This window comes from Eschrichtius robustus, unplaced genomic scaffold, assembly GCF_028021215.1.
Source record: "Eschrichtius robustus isolate mEscRob2 unplaced genomic scaffold, mEscRob2.pri scaffold_81, whole genome shotgun sequence".
Taxonomy (NCBI): Eukaryota; Metazoa; Chordata; class Mammalia; order Artiodactyla; family Eschrichtiidae; genus Eschrichtius; species Eschrichtius robustus.
This window is the reverse complement of record NW_027175690.1, coordinates 1,404,407-1,429,815: the sequence shown is the minus strand read 5'-3', so window position 1 is coordinate 1,429,815 and position 25,409 is coordinate 1,404,407.

Genomic DNA, 25,409 nt, shown 5'->3' with positions numbered 1-25,409 from the left:
AAAGCACGGGGGCGGGGGTGGGCGGGCACCCATCTTGGGCACCCCGCAGGAACTCCTTGGGAGGAAGCGTGAGTTTGCTCCAAAGAAACAGTGTGCCTGCCACTCCTTGCCAGGAGGTCATGCAGCAGACCACTTCAGCTAAGGCGAATGTCGGCTGAGCGGCATACTCAAAGTAAGGGGCAGTGTTTCCATCAGCAAACTTGGTGGTCGCAAGTAGACCCGAGGCTTCCACCACTGAAGTGCCGTAGTGCTGGTGTGCCTTTGACGTATCTGAGGACGCTCGCGACTGCACCGTTTTCCGAGGAAAATCACTGTGTACCGAAAGCGTCATCTGTGCCTTCTGAGCACCCTCATGCCTCATGATGGTCTTTGGGCTCTCCTGTTGGTAGGCCGAAGGCCAGGCAGCCATGTGTTTCCTCCGTCGGAGAGCCAGATAGCCACAGCTCAGAAGAATCCTCAGGAAGAGTTTTCTCCCTGGTCTGCTGTGCAATGCAAGGGGACCCCAGTTGGTCAACCTGAGCTGCACTGGAACAGACACCGCCATGGCAAGGGTTCTCAGAATTCATCGCTGACGTCTTCCCCTCGCAAGCAGCACGTCGACTTCAGATCCAGCTGGAGACATGTGCTCTCAGCCTTTGAAGACGGTCAGGCCTTGGCAAGCTCCACGGTCAGGTAGGCGACACGAAGGCGTTCACTGGCTCAACGCCGTTCACCTCAGGAGGACTCCTGCTTGCCAAAGTGTTGTCATGGAAGGGCCCATGTGTGTGGCATGTGTCTACGTGGCCTGCTTCTGAACGTCAGGTACACGAGCTAGGTGTCAACCGTGAAAGTGGAGGGGGACGGGAACGGCACAGTTGGCCCCAGTGACAAACCGGAGAGCTGCGTCCTCAGAGCTGCCGGAGAAACAGTCCTGTTGCCCGTCTTCTATTCACCCCTGGATTACCCTGAGAGGCAACCGGAGGCAGAGTGAATTTTCTTGAATGAACCGGAGTGCGTGCACTTCCTTGCTAGGTTCTCATCCCAAAGCCTTCTTGGCCAGTGGTAAGGAAACTTGCCCGCGTGTTGCAAGGAAGGTCCGTGTTTTCGACGATGAGTGCTTAATGGAACGCCCTGCGGTCGCCAACCTTCTCAACCCTGCGGGAATACCCGGGGAGGAACGGAGACTTGGCCCAAGGAAACAGAATGCTGGCAATTGCTTGCTCGGAGTACCTCCAGCAGAGGAGGTTATCTAGGGCGTAAGTCAGCCGAGCGCCAGACTCAAGGTAAGGTGCAGTGTTTCCTTCCACCAGCACAGTCGCAGTCGGCAGTTTCAACGAGGCCTTCCCGACTGAACCGCTGTAAAGGCTGGTGTGCCTTTCAAGACTCTGAAAGGATGAGGATGCGAGCGTCTGCACCGTATTCCGAGGAAGGTCACTGTGGAGCAGAAGTGGCATCTGTGCCTGCTGAGCAACACCCAGCCACAAGGGTCTTGGGACTCTAGTGTTTTGTATGCAGGAGGCTGGGCAACAACGTTTCTCCTCCATCGGAGAGCTCGATTTGGAGAGCTTAGAGGAAGCCGGAAGAGCACGTTTATAACGGGGCCTCTGGCCAATGCAAGGGGGTCTCCTTTTGTAACCCTGAGCTGCTTTTGGAAAAACACCCTGCTTACACGAGCTCTCGGAATTCATACTTGACCTCTTGCTCCCTGAAGCAGCACCTGGACTTCACCTCTCGAGGGAGAAAGAGGCAGTCGTCCTCCGAAGACTGCTAGGCCTTTGCAAGATGTCCCATGAGCTTAGGCGAAACGAAGGCGTTCACTGGCTCGCGCAGTTCACGTCCGGAGGAACACTGGCTTTCCAAAGTGCTTTCGGCGAAGGGGTACAGTATGTGACATGGGTCTCCTTTGGCCGCCCGGGAACTTCAGCTACATGAGCTGCGTGGCAACCGTGAAGAGGGGGCGGGACGAGAAAAGCGAAATCCGTCCCGTTGGCAAGCCGGGGAGCTGCGTGCTCGGAGCTGCCTGACAACAAGGCCTGCTGCCCGTCTTGTCCTCACCGTAGGAGTTCCCTGGGAGGCAAAGTGAGGAAGAGTGAGTTTTCTCGAAAGAACGAGGGGGGGGGTGTGTGCAGTTCCTCACTAGGAGCTCATCCCAAAGCCTTCTTGGCTAGTGGTTAGGAAACCTGCCCCCATGCCGCCAAAGGAAGGTCCGCGTGTGCCGTGAGAAGTGTTGCAGTGCAGATCTTTCTGAGAAGCCTTAGTGAAGGTACTGCTTTAACACCGGTAGGCCTCTCAGGACTGCAGGCCCGCTCACGCCTGGACCCAGGTCAAGGAAGAACACGTTGTAGCCAAAGTGTCAACTGCGGCTTCTGAGTAACCTGCAGCCCCACGGGTGGTTGGCCTCCACTCTGTGCATGCAGAGGGCAGGGCGACACACGGCTTGCTCCGGCGGAGAGCCAGACCTCCAAATCTGGAAAGCAGTCTTGGTAACAGAGTGGGGGCCGGTGTCACGTGCAATGCCTGTCAGACTCCCGGATTAGCTATTAGCTGCACTGAATCATACCCGGCGAGTAACAGGGATTCTACGAACTCAAAGCTGACGACCCTTCACCTCCAGCAGAAAGGTGACTTTACAACCAGCCCGAAATGATGGACACCTTTCCCGAAGCACTGCTGGGAGATTGAAAGTTCCAACGTCGACCACGCCTGACTGAAGCGCTGTCGTGGCCAGGCACGTCACCCTGCGCAGAACCTCTGCTTACAAAAGGCTCCTCACAGGAGCGCCTGGTGTGTCGCGTGGCTCTCTTGGAGCTGAGCAGAAGGTGCTGCTCCACAGGCTGGGTTTGCACGTAGAAACTGGATCCTGAGGGCTGAAGCATTATTGGTCCCTTTGGAACAGGAGGCTTGGGGCCAGAAAACTGAAGGTAAAGCACGGGGGCGGGGGTGGGCGGGCACCCATCTTGGGCACCCCGCAGGAACTCCTTGGGAGGAAGCGTGAGTTTGCTCCAAAGAAACAGTGTGCCTGCCACTCCTTGCCAGGAGGTCATGCAGCAGACCACTTCAGCTAAGGCGAATGTCGGCTGAGCGGCATACTCAAAGTAAGGGGCAGTGTTTCCATCAGCAAACTTGGTGGTCGCAAGTAGACCCGAGGCTTCCACCACTGAAGTGCCGTAGTGCTGGTGTGCCTTTGACGTATCTGAGGACGCTCGCGACTGCACCGTTTTCCGAGGAAAATCACTGTGTACCGAAAGCGTCATCTGTGCCTTCTGAGCACCCTCACGCCTCATGATGGTCTTTGGGCTCTCCTGTTGGTAGGCCGAAGGCCAGGCAGCCATGTGTTTCCTCCGTCGGAGAGCCAGATAGCCACAGCTCAGAAGAATCCTCAGGAAGAGTTTTCTCCCTGGTCTGCTGTGCAATGCAAGGGGACCCCAGTTGGTCAACCTGAGCTGCACTGGAACAGACACCGCCATGGCAAGGGTTCTCAGAATTCATCGCTGACGTCTTCCCCTCGCAAGCAGCACGTCGACTTCAGATCCAGCTGGAGACATGTGCTCTCAGCCTTTGAAGACGGTCAGGCCTTGGCAAGCTCCACGGTCAGGTAGGCGACACGAAGGCGTTCACTGGCTCAACGCCGTTCACCTCAGGAGGACTCCTGCTTGCCAAAGTGTTGTCATGGAAGGGCCCATGTGTGTGGCATGTGTCTACGTGGCCTGCTTCTGAACGTCAGGTACACGAGCTAGGTGTCAACCGTGAAAGTGGAGGGGGACGGGAACGGCACAGTTGGCCCCAGTGACAAACCGGAGAGCTGCGTCCTCAGAGCTGCCGGAGAAACAGTCCTGTTGCCCGTCTTCTATTCACCCCTGGATTACCCTGAGAGGCAACCGGAGGCAGAGTGAATTTTCTTGAACGAACCGGAGTGCGTGCACTTCCTTGCTAGGTTCTCATCCCAAAGCCTTCTTGGCCAGTGGTAAGGAAACTTGCCCGCGTGTTGCAAGGAAGGTCCGTGTTTTCGACGATGAGTGCTTAATGGAACGCCCTGCGGTCGCCAACCTTCTCAACCCTGCGGGAATACCCGGGGAGGAACGGAGACTTGGCCCAAGGAAACAGAATGCTGGCAATTGCTTGCTCGGAGTACCTCCAGCAGAGGAGGTTATCTAGGGCGTAAGTCAGCCGAGCGCCAGACTCAAGGTAAGGTGCAGTGTTTCCTTCCACCAGCACAGTCGCAGTCGGCAGTTTCAACGGGGCCTTCCCGACTGAACCGCTGTAAAGGCTGGTGTGCCTTTCAAGACTCTGAAAGGATGAGGATGCGAGCGTCTGCACCGTATTCCGAGGAAGGTCACTGTGGAGCAGAAGTGGCATCTGTGCCTGCTGAGCAACACCCAGCCACAAGGGTCTTGGGACTCTAGTGTTTTGTATGCAGGAGGCTGGGCAACAACGTTTCTCCTCCATCGGAGAGCTCGATTTGGAGAGCTTAGAGGAAGCCGGAAGAGCACGTTTATAACGGGGCCTCTGGCCAATGCAAGGGGGCCTCCTTTTGTAACCCTGAGCTGCTTTTGGAAAAACACCCTGCTTACACGAGCTCTCGGAATTCATACTTGACCTCTTGCTCCCTGAAGCAGCACCTGGACTTCACCTCTCGAGGGAGAAAGAGGCAGTCGTCCTCCGAAGACTGCTAGGCCTTTGCAAGATGTCCCATGAGCTTAGGCGAAACGAAGGCGTTCACTGGCTCGCGCAGTTCACGTCCGGAGGAACACTGGCTTTCCAAAGTGCTTTCAGCGAAGGGGTACAGTATGTGACATGGGTCTCCTTTGGCCGCCCGGGAACTTCAGCTACATGAGCTGCGTGGCAACCGTGAAGAGGGGGCGGGACGAGAAAAGCGAAATCCGTCCCGTTGGCAAGCCGGCAGCTGCGTGCTCGGAGCTGCCTGACAACAAGGCCTGCTGCCCGTCTTGTCCTCACCGTAGGAGTTCCCTGGGAGGCAAAGTGAGGAAGAGTGAGTTTTCTCGAAAGAACGAGGGGGTGTGTGCAGTTCCTCACTAGGAGCTCATCCCAAAGCCTTCTTGGCTAGTGGTTAGGAAACCTGCCCCCATGCCGCCAAAGGAAGGTCCGCGTGTGCCGTGAGAAGTGTTGCAGTGCAGATCTTTCTGAGAAGCCTTAGTGAAGGTACTGCTTTAACACCGGTAGGCCTCTCAGGACTGCAGGCTCGCTCACGCCTGGACCCAGGTCAAGGAAGAACACGTTGTAGCCAAAGTGTCAACTGCGGCTTCTGAGTAACCTGCAGCCCCACGGGTGGTTGGCCTCCACTCTGTGCATGCAGAGGGCAGGGCGACACACGGCTTGCTCCGGCGGAGAGCCAGACCTCCAACTCTGGAAAGCAGTCTTGGTAACAGAGTGGGGGCCGGTGTCACATGCAATGCCTGTCAGACTCCCGGCTTAGCTATTAGCTGCACTGAATCATACCCGGCGAGTAACAGGGATTCTACGAACTCAAAGCTGACGACCCTTCACCTCCAGCAGAAAGGTGACTTTACAACCAGCCCGAAATGATGGACACCTTTCCCGAAGCACTGCTGGGAGATTGAAAGTTCCAACGTCGACCACGCCTGACTGAAGCGCTGTCGTGGCCAGGCACGTCACCCTGCGCAGAACCTCTGCTTACAAAAGGCTCCTCACAGGAGCGCCTGGTGTGTCGCGTGGCTCTCTTGGAGCTGAGCAGAAGGTGCTGCTCCACAGGCTGGGTTTGCACGTAGAAACTGGATCCTGAGGGCTGAAGCATTATTGGTCCCTTTGGAACAGGAGGCTTGGGGCCAGAAAACTGAAGGTAAAGCACGGGGGCGGGGGTGGGCGGGCACCCATCTTGGGCACCCCGCAGGAACTCCTTGGGAGGAAGCGTGAGTTTGCTCCAAAGAAACAGTGTGCCTGCCACTCCTTGCCAGGAGGTCATGCAGCAGACCACTTCAGCTAAGGCGAATGTCGGCTGAGCGGCATACTCAAAGTAAGGGGCAGTGTTTCCATCAGCAAACTTGGTGGTCGCAAGTAGACCCGAGGCTTCCACCACTGAAGTGCCGTAGTGCTGGTGTGCCTTTGACGTATCTGAGGACGCTCGCGACTGCACCGTTTTCCGAGGAAAATCACTGTGTACCGAAAGCGTCATCTGTGCCTTCTGAGCACCCTCATGCCTCATGATGGTCTTTGGGCTCTCCTGTTGGTAGGCCGAAGGCCAGGCAGCCATGTGTTTCCTCCGTCGGAGAGCCAGATAGCCACAGCTCAGAAGAATCCTCAGGAAGAGTTTTCTCCCTGGTCTGCTGTGCAATGCAAGGGGACCCCAGTTGGTCAACCTGAGCTGCACTGGAACTGACACCGCCATGGCAAGGGTTCTCAGAATTCATCGCTGACGTCTTCCCCTCGCAAGCAGCACGTCGACTTCAGATCCAGCTGGAGACATGTGCTCTCAGCCTTTGAAGACGGTCAGGCCTTGGCAAGCTCCACGGTCAGGTAGGCGACACGAAGGCGTTCACTGGCTCAACGCCGTTCACCTCAGGAGGACTCCTGCTTGCCAAAGTGTTGTCATGGAAGGGCCCATGTGTGTGGCATGTGTCTACGTGGCCTGCTTCTGAACGTCAGGTACACGAGCTAGGTGTCAACCGTGAAAGTGGAGGGGGACGGGAACGGCACAGTTGGCCCCAGTGACAAACCGGAGAGCTGCGTCCTCAGAGCTGCCGGAGAAACAGTCCTGTTGCCCGTCTTCTATTCACCCCTGGATTACCCTGAGAGGCAACCGGAGGCAGAGTGAATTTTCTTGAACGAACCGGAGTGCGTGCACTTCCTTGCTAGGTTCTCATCCCAAAGCCTTCTTGGCCAGTGGTAAGGAAACTTGCCCGCGTGTTGCAAGGAAGGTCCGTGTTTTCGACGATGAGTGCTTAATGGAACGCCCTGCGGTCGCCAACCTTCTCAACCCTGCGGGAATACCCGGGGAGGAACGGAGACTTGGCCCAAGGAAACAGAATGCTGGCAATTGCTTGCTCGGAGTACCTCCAGCAGAGGAGGTTATCTAGGGCGTAAGTCAGCCGAGCGCCAGACTCAAGGTAAGGTGCAGTGTTTCCTTCCACCAGCACAGTCGCAGTCGGCAGTTTCAACGGGGCCTTCCCGACTGAACTGCTGTAAAGGCTGGTGTGCCTTTCAAGACTCTGAAAGGATGAGGATGCGAGCGTCTGCACCGTATTCCGAGGAAGGTCACTGTGGAGCAGAAGTGGCATCTGTGCCTGCTGAGCAACACCCAGCCACAAGGGTCTTGGGACTCTAGTGTTTTGTATGCAGGAGGCTGGGCAACAACGTTTCTCCTCCATCGGAGAGCTCGATTTGGAGAGCTTAGAGGAAGCCGGAAGAGCACGTTTATAACGGGGCCTCTGGCCAATGCAAGGGGGCCTCCTTTTGTAACCCTGAGCTGCTTTTGGAAAAACACCCTGCTTACACGAGCTCTCGGAATTCATACTTGACCTCTTGCTCCCTGAAGCAGCACCTGGACTTCACCTCTCGAGGGAGAAAGAGGCAGTCGTCCTCCGAAGACTGCTAGGCCTTTGCAAGATGTCCCATGAGCTTAGGCGAAACGAAGGCGTTCACTGGCTCGCGCAGTTCACGTCCGGAGGAACACTGGCTTTCCAAAGTGCTTTCAGCGAAGGGGTACAGTATGTGACATGGGTCTCCTTTGGCCGCCCGGGAACTTCAGCTACATGAGCTGCGTGGCAACCGTGAAGAGGGGGCGGGACGAGAAAAGCGAAATCCGTCCCGTTGGCAAGCCGGGGAGCTGCGTGCTCGGAGCTGCCTGACAACAAGGCCTGCTGCCCGTCTTGTCCTCACCGTAGGAGTTCCCTGGGAGGCAAAGTGAGGAAGAGTGAGTTTTCTCGAAAGAACGAGGGGGGGGGTGTGTGCAGTTCCTCACTAGGAGCTCATCCCAAAGCCTTCTTGGCTAGTGGTTAGGAAACCTGCCCCCATGCCGCCAAAGGAAGGTCCGCGTGTGCCGTGAGAAGTGTTGCAGTGCAGATCTTTCTGAGAAGCCTTAGTGAAGGTACTGCTTTAACACCGGTAGGCCTCTCAGGACTGCAGGCCCGCTCACGCCTGGACCCAGGTCAAGGAAGAACACGTTGTAGCCAAAGTGTCAACTGCGGCTTCTGAGTAACCTGCAGCCCCACGGGTGGTTGGCCTCCACTCTGTGCATGCAGAGGGCAGGGCGACACACGGCTTGCTCCGGCGGAGAGCCAGACCTCCAACTCTGGAAAGCAGTCTTGGTAACAGAGTGGGGGCCGGTGTCACGTGCAATGCCTGTCAGACTCCCGGATTAGCTATTAGCTGCACTGAATCATACCCGGCGAGTAACAGGGATTCTACGAACTCAAAGCTGACGACCCTCCAGCAGAAAGGTGACTTTACAACCAGCCCGAAATGATGGACACCTTTCCCGAAGCACTGCTGGGAGATTGAAAGTTCCAACGTCGACCACGCCTGACTGAAGCGCTGTCGTGGCCAGGCACGTCACCCTGCGCAGAACCTCTGCTTACAAAAGGCTCCTCACAGGAGCGCCTGGTGTGTCGCGTGGCTCTCTTGGAGCAGAGCAGAAGGTGCTGCTCCACAGGCTGGGTTTGCACGTAGAAACTGGATCCTGAGGGCTGAAGCATTATTGGTCCCTTTGGAACAGGAGGCTTGGGGCCAGAAAACTGAAGGTAAAGCACGGGGGCGGGGGTGGGCGGGCACCCATCTTGGGCACCCCGCAGGAACTCCTTGGGAGGAAGCGTGAGTTTGCTCCAAAGAAACAGTGTGCCTGCCACTCCTTGCCAGGAGGTCATGCAGCAGACCACTTCAGCTAAGGCGAATGTCGGCTGAGCGGCATACTCAAAGTAAGGGGCAGTGTTTCCATCAGCAAACTTGGTGGTCGCAAGTAGACCCGAGGCTTCCACCACTGAAGTGCCGTAGTGCTGGTGTGCCTTTGACGTATCTGAGGACGCTCGCGACTGCACCGTTTTCCGAGGAAAATCACTGTGTACCGAAAGCGTCATCTGTGCCTTCTGAGCACCCTCATGCCTCATGATGGTCTTTGGGCTCTCCTGTTGGTAGGCCGAAGGCCAGGCAGCCATGTGTTTCCTCCGTCGGAGAGCCAGATAGCCACAGCTCAGAAGAATCCTCAGGAAGAGTTTTCTCCCTGGTCTGCTGTGCAATGCAAGGGGACCCCAGTTGGTCAACCTGAGCTGCACTGGAACAGACACCGCCATGGCAAGGGTTCTCAGAATTCATCGCTGACGTCTTCCCCTCGCAAGCAGCACGTCGACTTCAGATCCAGCTGGAGACATGTGCTCTCAGCCTTTGAAGACGGTCAGGCCTTGGCAAGCTCCACGGTCAGGTAGGCGACACGAAGGCGTTCACTGGCTCAACGCCGTTCACCTCAGGAGGACTCCTGCTTGCCAAAGTGTTGTCATGGAAGGGCCCATGTGTGTGGCATGTGTCTACGTGGCCTGCTTCTGAACGTCAGGTACACGAGCTAGGTGTCAACCGTGAAAGTGGAGGGGGACGGGAACGGCACAGTTGGCCCCAGTGACAAACCGGAGAGCTGCGTCCTCAGAGCTGCCGGAGAAACAGTCCTGTTGCCCGTCTTCTATTCACCCCTGGATTACCCTGAGAGGCAACCGGAGGCAGAGTGAATTTTCTTGAACGAACCGGAGTGCGTGCACTTCCTTGCTAGGTTCTCATCCCAAAGCCTTCTTGGCCAGTGGTAAGGAAACTTGCCCGCGTGTTGCAAGGAAGGTCCGTGTTTTCGACGATGAGTGCTTAATGGAACGCCCTGCGGTCGCCAACCTTCTCAACCCTGCGGGAATACCCGGGGAGGAACGGAGACTTGGCCCAAGGAAACAGAATGCTGGCAATTGCTTGCTCGGAGTACCTCCAGCAGAGGAGGTTATCTAGGGCGTAAGTCAGCCGAGCGCCAGACTCAAGGTAAGGTGCAGTGTTTCCTTCCACCAGCACAGTCGCAGTCGGCAGTTTCAACGAGGCCTTCCCGACTGAACTGCTGTAAAGGCTGGTGTGCCTTTCAAGACTCTGAAAGGATGAGGATGCGAGCGTCTGCACCGTATTCCGAGGAAGGTCACTGTAGGGCAGAAGTGGCATCTGTGCCTGCTGAGCAACACCCAGCCACAAGGGTCTTGGGACTCTAGTGTTTTGTATGCAGGAGGCTGGGCAACAACGTTTCTCCTCCATCGGAGAGCTCGATTTGGAGAGCTTAGAGGAAGCCGGAAGAGCACGTTTATAACGGGGCCTCTGGCCAATGCAAGGGGGCCTCCTTTTGTAACCCTGAGCTGCTTTTGGAAAAACACCCTGCTTACACGAGCTCTCGGAATTCATACTTGACCTCTTGCTCCCTGAAGCAGCACCTGGACTTCACCTCTCGAGGGAGAAAGAGGCAGTCGTCCTCCGAAGACTGCTAGGCCTTTGCAAGATGTCCCATGAGCTTAGGCGAAACGAAGGCGTTCACTGGCTCGCGCAGTTCACGTCCGGAGGAACACTGGCTTTCCAAAGTGCTTTCAGCGAAGGGGTACAGTATGTGACATGGGTCTCCTTTGGCCGCCCGGGAACTTCAGCTACATGAGCTGCGTGGCAACCGTGAAGAGGGGGCGGGACGAGAAAAGCGAAATCCGTCCCGTTGGCAAGCCGGGGAGCTGCGTGCTCGGAGCTGCCTGACAACAAGGCCTGCTGCCCGTCTTGTCCTCACCGTAGGAGTTCCCTGGGAGGCAAAGTGAGGAAGAGTGAGTTTTCTCGAAAGAACGAGGGGGGGGTGTGTGCAGTTCCTCACTAGGAGCTCATCCCAAAGCCTTCTTGGCTAGTGGTTAGGAAACCTGCCCCCATGCCGCCAAAGGAAGGTCCGCGTGTGCCGTGAGAAGTGTTGCAGTGCAGATCTTTCTGAGAAGCCTTAGTGAAGGTACTGCTTTAACACCGGTAGGCCTCTCAGGACTGCAGGCCCGCTCACGCCTGGACCCAGGTCAAGGAAGAACACGTTGTAGCCAAAGTGTCAACTGCGGCTTCTGAGTAACCTGCAGCCCCACGGGTGGTTGGCCTCCACTCTGTGCATGCAGAGGGCAGGGCGACACACGGCTTGCTCCGGCGGAGAGCCAGACCTCCAACTCTGGAAAGCAGTCTTGGTAACAGAGTGGGGGCCGGTGTCACGTGCAATGCCTGTCAGACTCCCGGCTTAGCTATTAGCTGCACTGAATCATACCCGGCGAGTAACAGGGATTCTACGAACTCAAAGCTGACGACCCTTCACCTCCAGCAGAAAGGTGACTTTACAACCAGCCCGAAATGATGGACACCTTTCCCGAAGCACTGCTGGGAGATTGAAAGTTCCAACGTCGACCACGCCTGACTGAAGCGCTGTCGTGGCCAGGCACGTCACCCTGCGCAGAACCTCTGCTTACAAAAGGCTCCTCACAGGAGCGCCTGGTGTGTCGCGTGGCTCTCTTGGAGCTGAGCAGAAGGTGCTGCTCCACAGGCTGGGTTTGCACGTAGAAACTGGATCCTGAGGGCTGAAGCATTATTGGTCCCTTTGGAACAGGAGGCTTGGGGCCAGAAAACTGAAGGTAAAGCACGGGGGCGGGGGTGGGCGGGCACCCATCTTGGGCACCCCGCAGGAACTCCTTGGGAGGAAGCGTGAGTTTGCTCCAAAGAAACAGTGTGCCTGCCACTCCTTGCCAGGAGGTCATGCAGTAGACCACTTCAGCTAAGGCGAATGTCGGCTGAGCGGCATACTCAAAGTAAGGGGCAGTGTTTCCATCAGCAAACTTGGTGGTCGCAAGTAGACCCGAGGCTTCCACCACTGAAGTGCCGTAGTGCTGGTGTGCCTTTGACGTATCTGAGGACGCTCGCGACTGCACCGTTTTCCGAGGAAAATCACTGTGTACCGAAAGCGTCATCTGTGCCTTCTGAGCACCCTCACGCCTCATGATGGTCTTTGGGCTCTCCTGTTGGTAGGCCGAAGGCCAGGCAGCCATGTGTTTCCTCCGTCGGAGAGCCAGATAGCCACAGCTCAGAAGAATCCTCAGGAAGAGTTTTCTCCCTGGTCTGCTGTGCAATGCAAGGGGACCCCAGTTGGTCAACCTGAGCTGCACTGGAACAGACACCGCCATGGCAAGGGTTCTCAGAATTCATCGCTGACGTCTTCCCCTCGCAAGCAGCACGTCGACTTCAGATCCAGCTGGAGACATGTGCTCTCAGCCTTTGAAGACGGTCAGGCCTTGGCAAGCTCCACGGTCAGGTAGGCGACACGAAGGCGTTCACTGGCTCAACGCCGTTCACCTCAGGAGGACTCCTGCTTGCCAAAGTGTTGTCATGGAAGGGCCCATGTGTGTGGCATGTGTCTACGTGGCCTGCTTCTGAACGTCAGGTACACGAGCTAGGTGTCAACCGTGAAAGTGGAGGGGGACGGGAACGGCACAGTTGGCCCCAGTGACAAACCGGAGAGCTGCGTCCTCAGAGCTGCCGGAGAAACAGTCCTGTTGCCCGTCTTCTATTCACCCCTGGATTACCCTGAGAGGCAACCGGAGGCAGAGTGAATTTTCTTGAACGAACCGGAGTGCGTGCACTTCCTTGCTAGGTTCTCATCCCAAAGCCTTCTTGGCCAGTGGTAAGGAAACTTGCCCGCGTGTTGCAAGGAAGGTCCGTGTTTTCGACGATGAGTGCTTAATGGAACGCCCTGCGGTCGCCAACCTTCTCAACCCTGCGGGAATACCCGGGGAGGAACGGAGACTTGGCCCAAGGAAACAGAATGCTGGCAATTGCTTGCTCGGAGTACCTCCAGCAGAGGAGGTTATCTAGGGCGTAAGTCAGCCGAGCGCCAGACTCAAGGTAAGGTGCAGTGTTTCCTTCCACCAGCACAGTCGCAGTCGGCAGTTTCAACGAGGCCTTCCCGACTGAACTGCTGTAAAGGCTGGTGTGCCTTTCAAGACTCTGAAAGGATGAGGATGCGAGCGTCTGCACCGTATTCCGAGGAAGGTCACTGTGGAGCAGAAGTGGCATCTGTGCCTGCTGAGCAACACCCAGCCACAAGGGTCTTGGGACTCTAGTGTTTTGTATGCAGGAGGCTGGGCAACAACGTTTCTCCTCCATCGGAGAGCTCGATTTGGAGAGCTTAGAGGAAGCCGGAAGAGCACGTTTATAACGGGGCCTCTGGCCAATGCAAGGGGGCCTCCTTTTGTAACCCTGAGCTGCTTTTGGAAAAACACCCTGCTTACACGAGCTCTCGGAATTCATACTTGACCTCTTGCTCCCTGAAGCAGCACCTGGACTTCACCTCTCGAGGGAGAAAGAGGCAGTCGTCCTCCGAAGACTGCTAGGCCTTTGCAAGATGTCCCATGAGCTTAGGCGAAACGAAGGCGTTCACTGGCTCGCGCAGTTCACGTCCGGAGGAACACTGGCTTTCCAAAGTGCTTTCAGCGAAGGGGTACAGTATGTGACATGGGTCTCCTTTGGCCGCCCGGGAACTTCAGCTACATTGGCTGCGTGGCAACCGTGAAGAGGGGGCGGGACGAGAAAAGCGAAATCCGTCCCGTTGGCAAGCCGGGGAGCTGCGTGCTCGGAGCTGCCTGACAACAAGGCCTGCTGCCCGTCTTGTCCTCACCGTAGGAGTTCCCTGGGAGGCAAAGTGAGGAAGAGTGAGTTTTCTCGAAAGAACGAGGGGGGGGTGTGTGCAGTTCCTCACTAGGAGCTCATCCCAAAGCCTTCTTGGCTAGTGGTTAGGAAACCTGCCCCCATGCCGCCAAAGGAAGGTCCGCGGGTGCCGTGAGAAGTGTTGCAGTGCAGATCTTTCTGAGAAGCCTTAGTGAAGGTACTGCTTTAACACCGGTAGGCCTCCCAGGACTGCAGGCCCGCTCACGCCTGGACCCAGGTCAAGGAAGAACACGTTGTAGCCAAAGTGTCAACTGCGGCTTCTGAGTAACCTGCAGCCCCACGGGTGGTTGGCCTCCACTCTGTGCATGCAGAGGGCAGGGCGACACACGGCTTGCTCCGGCGGAGAGCCAGACCTCCAACTCTGGAAAGCAGTCTTGGTAACAGAGTGGGGGCCGGTGTCACGTGCAATGCCTGTCAGACTCCCGGCTTAGCTATTAGCTGCACTGAATCATACCCGGCGAGTAACAGGGATTCTACGAACTCAAAGCTGACGACCCTTCACCTCCAGCAGAAAGGTGACTTTACAACCAGCCCGAAATGATGGACACCTTTCCCGAAGCACTGCTGGGAGATTGAAAGTTCCAACGTCGACCACGCCTGACTGAAGCGCTGTCGTGGCCAGGCACGTCACCCTGCGCAGAACCTCTGCTTACAAAAGGCTCCTCACAGGAGCGCCTGGTGTGTCGCGTGGCTCTCTTGGAGCTGAGCAGAAGGTGCTGCTCCACAGGCTGGGTTTGCACGTAGAAACTGGATCCTGAGGGCTGAAGCATTATTGGTCCCTTTGGAACAGGAGGCTTGGGGCCAGAAAACTGAAGGTAAAGCACGGGGGCGGGGGTGGGCGGGCACCCATCTTGGGCACCCCGCAGGAACTCCTTGGGAGGAAGCGTGAGTTTGCTCCAAAGAAACAGTGTGCCTGCCACTCCTTGCCAGGAGGTCATGCAGCAGACCACTTCAGCTAAGGCGAATGTCAGCTGAGCGGCATACTCAAAGTAAGGGGCAGTGTTTCCATCAGCAAACTTGGTGGTCGCAAGTAGACCCGAGGCTTCCACCACTGAAGTGCCGTAGTGCTGGTGTGCCTTTGACGTATCTGAGGACGCTCGCGACTGCACCGTTTTCCGAGGAAAATCACTGTGTACCGAAAGCGTCATCTGTGCCTTCTGAGCACCCTCACGCCTCATGATGGTCTTTGGGCTCTCCTGTTGGTAGGCCGAAGGCCAGGCAGCCATGTGTTTCCTCCGTCGGAGAGCCAGATAGCCACAGCTCAGAAGAATCCTCAGGAAGAGTTTTCTCCCTGGTCTGCTGTGCAATGCAAGGGGACCCCAGTTGGTCAACCTGAGCTGCACTGGAACAGACACCGCCATGGCAAGGGTTCTCAGAATTCATCGCTGACGTCTTCCCCTCGCAAGCAGCACGTCGACTTCAGATCCAGCTGGAGACATGTGCTCTCAGCCTTTGAAGACGGTCAGGCCTTGGCAAGCTCCACGGTCAGGTAGGCGACACGAAGGCGTTCACTGGCTCAACGCCGTTCACCTCAGGAGGACTCCTGCTTGCCAAAGTGTTGTCATGGAAGGGCCCATGTGTGTGGCATGTGTCTACGTGGCCTGCTTCTGAACGTCAGGTACACGAGCTAGGTGTCAACCGTGAAAGTGGAGGGGGACGGGAACGGCACAGTTGGCCCCAGTGACAAACCGGAGAGCTGCGTCCTCAGAGCTGCCGGAGAAACAGTCCTGTTGCCCGTCTTCTATTCACCCCTGGATTACCCTGAGAGGCAACCGGAGGCAGAGTGAATTTTCTTGAACGAACCGGAGTGCGTGCACTTCCTTGCTAGGTTCTCATCCCAAAGCCTTCTTGGCCAGTGGTAAGGAAACTTGCCCGCGTGTTGCAAGGAAGGTCCGTGTTTTCGACGATGAGTGCTTAATGGAACGCCCTGCGGTCGCCAACCTTCTCAACCCTGCGGGAATACCCGGGGAGGAACGGAGACTTGGCCCAAGGAAACAGAATGCTGGCAATTGCTTGCTCGGAGTACCTCCAGCAGAGGAGGTTATCTAGGGCGTAAGTCAGCCGAGCGCCAGACTCAAGGTAAGGTGCAGTGTTTCCTTCCACCAGCACAGTCGCAGTCGGCAGTTTCAACGAGGCCTTCCCGACTGAACTGCTGTAAAGGCTGGTGTGCCTTTCAAGACTCTGAAAGGATGAGGATGCGAGCGTCTGCACCGTATTCCGAGGAAGGTCACTGTGGAGCAGAAGTGGCATCTGTGCCTGCTGAGCAACACCCAGCCACAAGGGTCTTGGGACTCTAGTGTTTTGTATGCAGGAGGCTGGGCAACAACGTTTCTCCTCCATCGGAGAGCTCGATTTGGAGAGCTTAGAGGAAGCCGGAAGAGCACGTTTATAACGGGGCCTCTGGCCAATGCAAGGGGGCCTCCTTTTGTAACCCTGAGCTGCTTTTGGAAAAACACCCTGCTTACACGAGCTCTCGGAATTCATACTTGACCTCTTGCTCCCTGAAGCAGCACCTGGACTTCACCTCTCGAGGGAGAAAGAGGCAGTCGTCCTCCGAAGACTGCTAGGCCTTTGCAAGATGTCCCATGAGCTTAGGCGAAACGAAGGCGTTCACTGGCTCGCGCAGTTCACGTCCGGAGGAACACTGGCTTTCCAAAGTGCTTTCAGCGAAGGGGTACAGTATGTGACATGGGTCTCCTTTGGCCGCCCGGGAACTTCAGCTACATTGGCTGCGTGGCAACCGTGAAGAGGGGGCGGGACGAGAAAAGCGAAATCCGTCCCGTTGGCAAGCCGGGGAGCTGCGTGCTCGGAGCTGCCTGACAACAAGGCCTGCTGCCCGTCTTGTCCTCACCGTAGGAGTTCCCTGGGAGGCAAAGTGAGGAAGAGTGAGTTTTCTCGAAAGAACGAGGGGGGGGTGTGTGCAGTTCCTCACTAGGAGCTCATCCCAAAGCCTTCTTGGCTAGTGGTTAGGAAACCTGCCCCCATGCCGCCAAAGGAAGGTCCGCGGGTGCCGTGAGAAGTGTTGCAGTGCAGATCTTTCTGAGAAGCCTTAGTGAAGGTACTGCTTTAACACCGGTAGGCCTCCCAGGACTGCAGGCCCGCTCACGCCTGGACCCAGGTCAAGGAAGAACACGTTGTAGCCAAAGTGTCAACTGCGGCTTCTGAGTAACCTGCAGCCCCACGGGTGGTTGGCCTCCACTCTGTGCATGCAGAGGGCAGGGCGACACACGGCTTGCTCCGGCGGAGAGCCAGACCTCCAACTCTGGAAAGCAGTCTTGGTAACAGAGTGGGGGCCGGTGTCACGTGCAATGCCTGTCAGACTCCCGGCTTAGCTATTAGCTGCACTGAATCATACCCGGCGAGTAACAGGGATTCTACGAACTCAAAGCTGACGACCCTTCACCTCCAGCAGAAAGGTGACTTTACAACCAGCCCGAAATGATGGACACCTTTCCCGAAGCACTGCTGGGAGATTGAAAGTTCCAACGTCGACCACGCCTGACTGAAGCGCTGTCGTGGCCAGGCACGTCACCCTGCGCAGAACCTCTGCTTACAAAAGGCTCCTCACAGGAGCGCCTGGTGTGTCGCGTGGCTCTCTTGGAGCTGAGCAGAAGGTGCTGCTCCACAGGCTGGGTTTGCACGTAGAAACTGGATCCTGAGGGCTGAAGCATTATTGGTCCCTTTGGAACAGGAGGCTTGGGGCCAGAAAACTGAAGGTAAAGCACGGGGGCGGGGGTGGGCGGGCACCCATCTTGGGCACCCCGCAGGAACTCCTTGGGAGGAAGCGTGAGTTTGCTCCAAAGAAACAGTGTGCCTGCCACTCCTTGCCAGGAGGTCATGCAGCAGACCACTTCAGCTAAGGCGAATGTCAGCTGAGCGGCATACTCAAAGTAAGGGGCAGTGTTTCCATCAGCAAACTTGGTGGTCGCAAGTAGACCCGAGGCTTCCACCACTGAAGTGCCGTAGTGCTGGTGTGCCTTTGACGTATCTGAGGACGCTCGCGACTGCACCGTTTTCCGAGGAAAATCACTGTGTACCGAAAGCGTCATCTGTGCCTTCTGAGCACCCTCACGCCTCATGATGGTCTTTGGGCTCTCCTGTTGGTAGGCCGAAGGCCAGGCAGCCATGTGTTTCCTCCGTCGGAGAGCCAGATAGCCACAGCTCAGAAGAATCCTCAGGAAGAGTTTTCTCCCTGGTCTGCTGTGCAATGCAAGGGGACCCCAGTTGGTCAACCTGAGCTGCACTGGAACAGACACCGCCATGGCAAGGGTTCTCAGAATTCATCGCTGACGTCTTCCCCTCGCAAGCAGCACGTCGACTTCAGATCCAGCTGGAGACATGTGCTCTCAGCCTTTGAAGACGGTCAGGCCTTGGCAAGCTCCACGGTCAGGTAGGCGACACGAAGGCGTTCACTGGCTCAACGCCGTTCACCTCAGGAGGACTCCTGCTTGCCAAAGTGTTGTCATGGAAGGGCCCATGTGTGTGGCATGTGTCTACGTGGCCTGCTTCTGAACGTCAGGTACACGAGCTAGGTGTCAACCGTGAAAGTGGAGGGGGACGGGAACGGCACAGTTGGCCCCAGTGACAAACCGGAGAGCTGCGTCCTCAGAGCTGCCGGAGAAACAGTCCTGTTGCCCGTCTTCTATTCACCCCTGGATTACCCTGAGAGGCAACCGGAGGCAGAGTGAATTTTCTTGAACGAACCGGAGTGCGTGCACTTCCTTGCTAGGTTCTCATCCCAAAGCCTTCTTGGCCAGTGGTAAGGAAACTTGCCCGCGTGTTGCAAGGAAGGTCCGTGTTTTCGACGATGAGTGCTTAATGGAACGCCCTGCGGTCGCCAACCTTCTCAACCCTGCGGGAATACCCGGGGAGGAACGGAGACTTGGCCCAAGGAAACAGAATGCTGGCAATTGCTTGCTCGGAGTACCTCCAGCAGAGGAGGTTATCTAGGGCGTAAGTCAGCCGAGCGCCAGACTCAAGGTAAGGTGCAGTGTTTCCTTCCACCAGCACAGTCGCAGTCGGCAGTTTCAACGGGGCCTTCCCGACTGAACCGCTGTAAAGGCTGGTGTGCCTTTCAAGACTCTGAAAGGATGAGGATGCGAGCATCTGCACCGTATTCCGAGGAAGGTCACTGTGGAGCAGAAGTGGCATCTGTGCCTGCTGAGCAACACCCAGCCACAAGGGTCTTGGGACTCTAGTGTTTTGTATGCAGGAGGCTGGGCAACAACGTTTCTCCTCCATCGGAGAGCTCGATTTGGAGAGCTTAGAGGAAGCCGGAAGAGCACGTTTATAACGGGGCCTCTGGCCAATGCAAGGGGGCCTCCTTTTGTAACCCTGAGCTGCTTTTGGAAAAACACCCTGCTTACACGAGCTCTCGGAATTCATACTTGACCTCTTGCTCCCTGAAGCAGCACCTGGACTTCACCTCTCGAGGGAGAAAGAGGCAGTCGTCCTCCGAAGACTGCTAGGCCTTTGCAAGATGTCCCATGAGCTTAGGCGAAACGAAGGCGTTCACTGGCTCGCGCAGTTCACGTCCGGAGGAACACTGGCTTTCCAAAGTGCTTTCAGCGAAGGGGTACAGTATGTGACATGGGTCTCCTTTGGCCGCCCGGGAACTTCAGCTACATGAGCTGCGTGGCAACCGTGAAGAGGGGGCGGGACGAGAAAAGCGAAATCCGTCCCGTTGGCAAGCCGGGGAGCTGCGTGCTCGGAGCTGCCTGACAACAAGGCCTGCTGCCCGTCTTGTCCTCACCGTAGGAGTTCCCTGGGAGGCAAAGTGAGGAAGAGTGAGTTTTCTCGAAAGAACGAGGGGGTGTGTGCAGTTCCTCACTAGGAGCTCATCCCAAAGCCTTCTTGGCTAGTGGTTAGGAAACCTGCCCCCATGCCGCCAAAGGAAGGTCCGCGTGTGCCGTGAGAAGTGTTGCAGTGCAGATCTTTCTGAGAAGCCTTAGTGAAGGTACTGCTTTAACACCGGTAGGCCTCTCAGGACTGCAGGCCCGCTCACGCCTGGACCCAGGTCAAGGAAGAACACGTTGTAGCCAAAGTGTCAACTGCGGCTTCTGAGTAACCTGCAGCCCCACGGGTGGTTGGCCTCCACTCTGTGCATGCAGAGGGCAGGGCGACACACGGCTTGCTCCGGCGGAGAGCCAGACCTCCAAATCTGGAAAGCAGTCTTGGTAACAGAGTGGGGGCCGGTGTCACGTGCAATGCCTGTCAGACTCCCGGATTAGCTATTAGCTGCACTGAATCATACCCGGCGAGTAACAGGGATTCTACGAACTCAAAGCTGACGACCCTTCACCTCCAGCAGAAAGGTGACTTTACAACCAGCCCGAAATGATGGACACCTTTCCCGAAGCACTGCTGGGAGATTGAAAGTTCCAACGTCGACCACGCCTGACTGAAGCGCTGTCGTGGCCAGGCACGTCACCCTGCGCAGAACCTCTGCTTACAAAAGGCTCCTCACAGGAGCGCCTGGTGTGTCGCGTGGCTCTCTTGGAGCTGAGCAGAAGGTGCTGCTCCACAGGCTGGGTTTGCACGTAGAAACTGGATCCTGAGGGCTGAAGCATTATTGGTCCCTTTGGAACAGGAGGCTTGGGGCCAGAAAACTGAAGGTAAAGCACGGGGGCGGGGGTGGGCGGGCACCCATCTTGGGCACCCCGCAGGAACTCCTTGGGAGGAAGCGTGAGTTTGCTCCAAAGAAACAGTGTGCCTGCCACTCCTTGCCAGGAGGTCATGCAGCAGACCACTTCAGCTAAGGCGAATGTCGGCTGAGCGGCATACTCAAAGTAAGGGGCAGTGTTTCCATCAGCAAACTTGGTGGTCGCAAGTAGACCCGAGGCTTCCACCACTGAAGTGCCGTAGTGCTGGTGTGCCTTTGACGTATCTGAGGACGCTCGCGACTGCACCGTTTTCCGAGGAAAATCACTGTGTACCGAAAGCGTCATCTGTGCCTTCTGAGCACCCTCACGCCTCATGATGGTCTTTGGGCTCTCCTGTTGGTAGGCCGAAGGCCAGGCAGCCATGTGTTTCCTCCGTCGGAGAGCCAGATAGCCACAGCTCAGAAGAATCCTCAGGAAGAGTTTTCTCCCTGGTCTGCTGTGCAATGCAAGGGGACCCCACTTGGTCAACCTGAGCTGCACTGGAACAGACACCGCCATGGCAAGGGTTCTCAGAATTCATCGCTGACGTCTTCCCCTCGCAAGCAGCACGTCGACTTCAGATCCAGCTGGAGACATGTGCTCTCAGCCTTTGAAGACGGTCAGGCCTTGGCAAGCTCCACGGTCAGGTAGGCGACACGAAGGCGTTCACTGGCTCAACGCCGTTCACCTCAGGAGGACTCCTGCTTGCCAAAGTGTTGTCATGGAAGGGCCCATGTGTGTGGCATGTGTCTACGTGGCCTGCTTCTGAACGTCAGGTACACGAGCTAGGTGTCAACCGTGAAAGTGGAGGGGGACGGGAACGGCACAGTTGGCCCCAGTGACAAACCGGAGAGCTGCGTCCTCAGAGCTGCCGGAGAAACAGTCCTGTTGCCCGTCTTCTATTCACCCCTGGATTACCCTGAGAGGCAACCGGAGGCAGAGTGAATTTTCTTGAACGAACCGGAGTGCGTGCACTTCCTTGCTAGGTTCTCATCCCAAAGCCTTCTTGGCCAGTGGTAAGGAAACTTGCCCGCGTGTTGCAAGGAAGGTCCGTGTTTTCGACGATGAGTGCTTAATGGAACGCCCTGCGGTCGCCAACCTTCTCAACCCTGCGGGAATACCCGGGGAGGAACGGAGACTTGGCCCAAGGAAACAGAATGCTGGCAATTGCTTGCTCGGAGTACCTCCAGCAGAGGAGGTTATCTAGGGCGTAAGTCAGCCGAGCGCCAGACTCAAGGTAAGGTGCAGTGTTTCCTTCCACCAGCACAGTCGCAGTCGGCAGTTTCAACGGGGCCTTCCCGACTGAACCGCTGTAAAGGCTGGTGTGCCTTTCAAGACTCTGAAAGGATGAGGATGCGAGCGTCTGCACCGTATTCCGAGGAAGGTCACTGTGGAGCAGAAGTGGCATCTGTGCCTGCTGAGCAACACCCAGCCACAAGGGTCTTGGGACTCTAGTGTTTTGTATGCAGGAGGCTGGGCAACAACGTTTCTCCTCCATCGGAGAGCTCGATTTGGAGAGCTTAGAGGAAGCCGGAAGAGCACGTTTATAACGGGGCCTCTGGCCAATGCAAGGGGGCCTCCTTTTGTAACCCTGAGCTGCTTTTGGAAAAACACCCTGCTTACACGAGCTCTCGGAATTCATACTTGACCTCTTGCTCCCTGAAGCAGCACCTGGACTTCACCTCTCGAGGGAGAAAGAGGCAGTCGTCCTCCGAAGACTGCTAGGCCTTTGCAAGATGTCCCATGAGCTTAGGCGAAACGAAGGCGTTCACTGGCTCGCGCAGTTCACGTCCGGAGGAACACTGGCTTTCCAAAGTGCTTTCAGCGAAGGGGTACAGTATGTGACATGGGTCTCCTTTGGCCGCCCGGGAACTTCAGCTACATGAGCTGCGTGGCAACCGTGAAGAGGGGGCGGGACGAGAAAAGCGAAATCCGTCCCGTTGGCAAGCCGGGGAGCTGCGTGCTCGGAGCTGCCTGACAACAAGGCCTGCTGCCCGTCTTGTCCTCACCGTAGGAGTTCCCTGGGAGGCAAAGTGAGGAAGAGTGAGTTTTCTCGAAAGAACGAGGGCGTGTGTGCAGTTCCTCACTAGGAGCTCATCCCAAAGCCTTCTTGGCTAGTGGTTAGGAAACCTGCCCCCATGCCGCCAAAGGAAGGTCCGCGTGTGCCGTGAGAAGTGTTGCAGTGCAGATCTTTCTGAGAAGCCTTAGTGAAGGTACTGCTTTAACACCGGTAGGCCTCTCAGGACTGCAGGCTCGCTCACGCCTGGACCCAGGTCAAGGAAGAACACGTTGTAGCCAAAGTGTCAACTGCGGCTTCTGAGTAACCTGCAGCCCCACGGGTGGTTGGCCTCCACTCTGTGCATGCAGAGGGCAGGGCGACACACGGCTTGCTCCGGCGGAGAGCCAGACCTCCAACTCTGGAAAGCAGTCTTGGTAACAGAGTGGGGGCCGGTGTCACGTGCAATGCCTGTCAGACTCCCGGCTTAGCTATTAGCTGCACTGAATCATACCCGGCGAGTAACAGGGATTCTACGAACTCAAAGCTGACGACCCTTCACCTCCAGCAGAAAGGTGACTTTACAACCAGCCCGAAATGATGGACACCTTTCCCGAAGCACTGCTGGGAGATTGAAAGTTCCAACGTCGACCACGCCTGACTGAAGCGCTGTCGTGGCCAGGCACGTCACCCTGCGCAGAACCTCTGCTTACAAAAGGCTCCTCACAGGAGCGCCTGGTGTGTCGCGTGGCTCTCTTGGAGCTGAGCAGAAGGTGCTGCTCCACAGGCTGGGTTTGCACGTAGAAACTGGATCCTGAGGGCTGAAGCATTATTGGTCCCTTTGGAACAGGAGGCTTGGGGCCAGAAAACTGAAGGTAAAGCACGGGGGCGGGGGTGGGCGGGCACCCATCTTGGGCACCCCGCAGGAACTCCTTGGGAGGAAGCGTGAGTTTGCTCCAAAGAAACAGTGTGCCTGCCACTCCTTGCCAGGAGGTCATGCAGCAGACCACTTCAGCTAAGGCGAATGTCGGCTGAGCGGCATACTCAAAGTAAGGGGCAGTGTTTCCATCAGCAAACTTGGTGGTCGCAAGTAGACCCGAGGCTTCCACCACTGAAGTGCCGTAGTGCTGGTGTGCCTTTGACGTATCTGAGGACGCTCGCGACTGCACCGTTTTCCGAGGAAAATCACTGTGTACCGAAAGCGTCATCTGTGCCTTCTGAGCACCCTCATGCCTCATGATGGTCTTTGGGCTCTCCTGTTGGTAGGCCGAAGGCCAGGCAGCCATGTGTTTCCTCCGTCGGAGAGCCAGATAGCCACAGCTCAGAAGAATCCTCAGGAAGAGTTTTCTCCCTGGTCTGCTGTGCAATGCAAGGGGACCCCAGTTGGTCAACCTGAGCTGCACTGGAACAGACACCGCCATGGCAAGGGTTCTCAGAATTCATCGCTGACGTCTTCCCCTCGCAAGCAGCACGTCGACTTCAGATCCAGCTGGAGACATGTGCTCTCAGCCTTTGAAGACGGTCAGGCCTTGGCAAGCTCCACGGTCAGGTAGGCGACACGAAGGCGTTCACTGGCTCAACGCCGTTCACCTCAGGAGGACTCCTGCTTGCCAAAGTGTTGTCATGGAAGGGCCCATGTGTGTGGCATGTGTCTACGTGGCCTGCTTCTGAACGTCAGGTACACGAGCTAGGTGTCAACCGTGAAAGTGGAGGGGGACGGGAACGGCACAGTTGGCCCCAGTGACAAACCGGAGAGCTGCGTCCTCAGAGCTGCCGGAGAAACAGTCCTGTTGCCCGTCTTCTATTCACCCCTGGATTACCCTGAGAGGCAACCGGAGGCAGAGTGAATTTTCTTGAACGAACCGGAGTGCGTGCACTTCCTTGCTAGGTTCTCATCCCAAAGCCTTCTTGGCCAGTGGTAAGGAAACTTGCCCGCGTGTTGCAAGGAAGGTCCGTGTTTTCGACGATGAGTGCTTAATGGAACGCCCTGCGGTCGCCAACCTTCTCAACCCTGTGGGAATACCCGGGGAGGAACGGAGACTTGGCCCAAGGAAACAGAATGCTGGCAATTGCCTGCTCGGAGTACCTCCAGCAGAGGAGGTTATCTAGGGCGTAAGTCAGCCGAGCGCCAGACTCAAGGTAAGGTGCAGTGTTTCCTTCCACCAGCACAGTCGCAGTCGGCAGTTTCAACGAGACCTTCCCGACTGAACCGCTGTAAAGGCTGGTGTGCCTTTCAAGACTCTGAAAGGATGAGGATGCGAGCGTCTGCACCGTATTCCGAGGAAGGTCACTGTGGAGCAGAAGTGGCATCTGTGCCTGCTGAGCAACACCCAGCCACAAGGGTCTTGGGACTCTAGTGTTTTGTATGCAGGAGGCTGGGCAACAACGTTTCTCCTCCATCGGAGAGCTCGATTTGGAGAGCTTAGAGGAAGCCGGAAGAGCACGTTTATAACGGGGCCTCTGGCCAATGCAAGGGGGTCTCCTTTTGTAACCCTGAGCTGCTTTTGGAAAAACACCCTGCTTACACGAGCTCTCGGAATTCATACTTGACCTCTTGCTCCCTGAAGCAGCACCTGGACTTCACCTCTCGAGGGAGAAAGAGGCAGTCGTCCTCCGAAGACTGCTAGGCCTTTGCAAGATGTCCCATGAGCTTAGGCGAAACGAAGGCGTTCACTGGCTCGCGCAGTTCACGTCCGGAGGAACACTGGCTTTCCAAAATGCTTTCGGCGAAGGGGTACAGTATGTGACATGGGTCTCCTTTGGCCGCCCGGGAACTTCAGCTACATGAGCTGCGTGGCAACCGTGAAGAGGGGGCGGGACGAGAAAAGCGAAATCCGTCCCGTTGGCAAGCCGGGGAGCTGCGTGCTCGGAGCTGCCTGACAACAAGGCCTGCTGCCCGTCTTGTCCTCACCGTAGGAGTTCCCTGGGAGGCAAAGTGAGGAAGAGTGAGTTTTCTCGAAAGAACGAGGGGGGGGGTGTGTGCAGTTCCTCACTAGGAGCTCATCCCAAAGCCTTCTTGGCTAGTGGTTAGGAAACCTGCCCCCATGCCGCCAAAGGAAGGTCCGCGTGTGCCGTGAGAAGTGTTGCAGTGC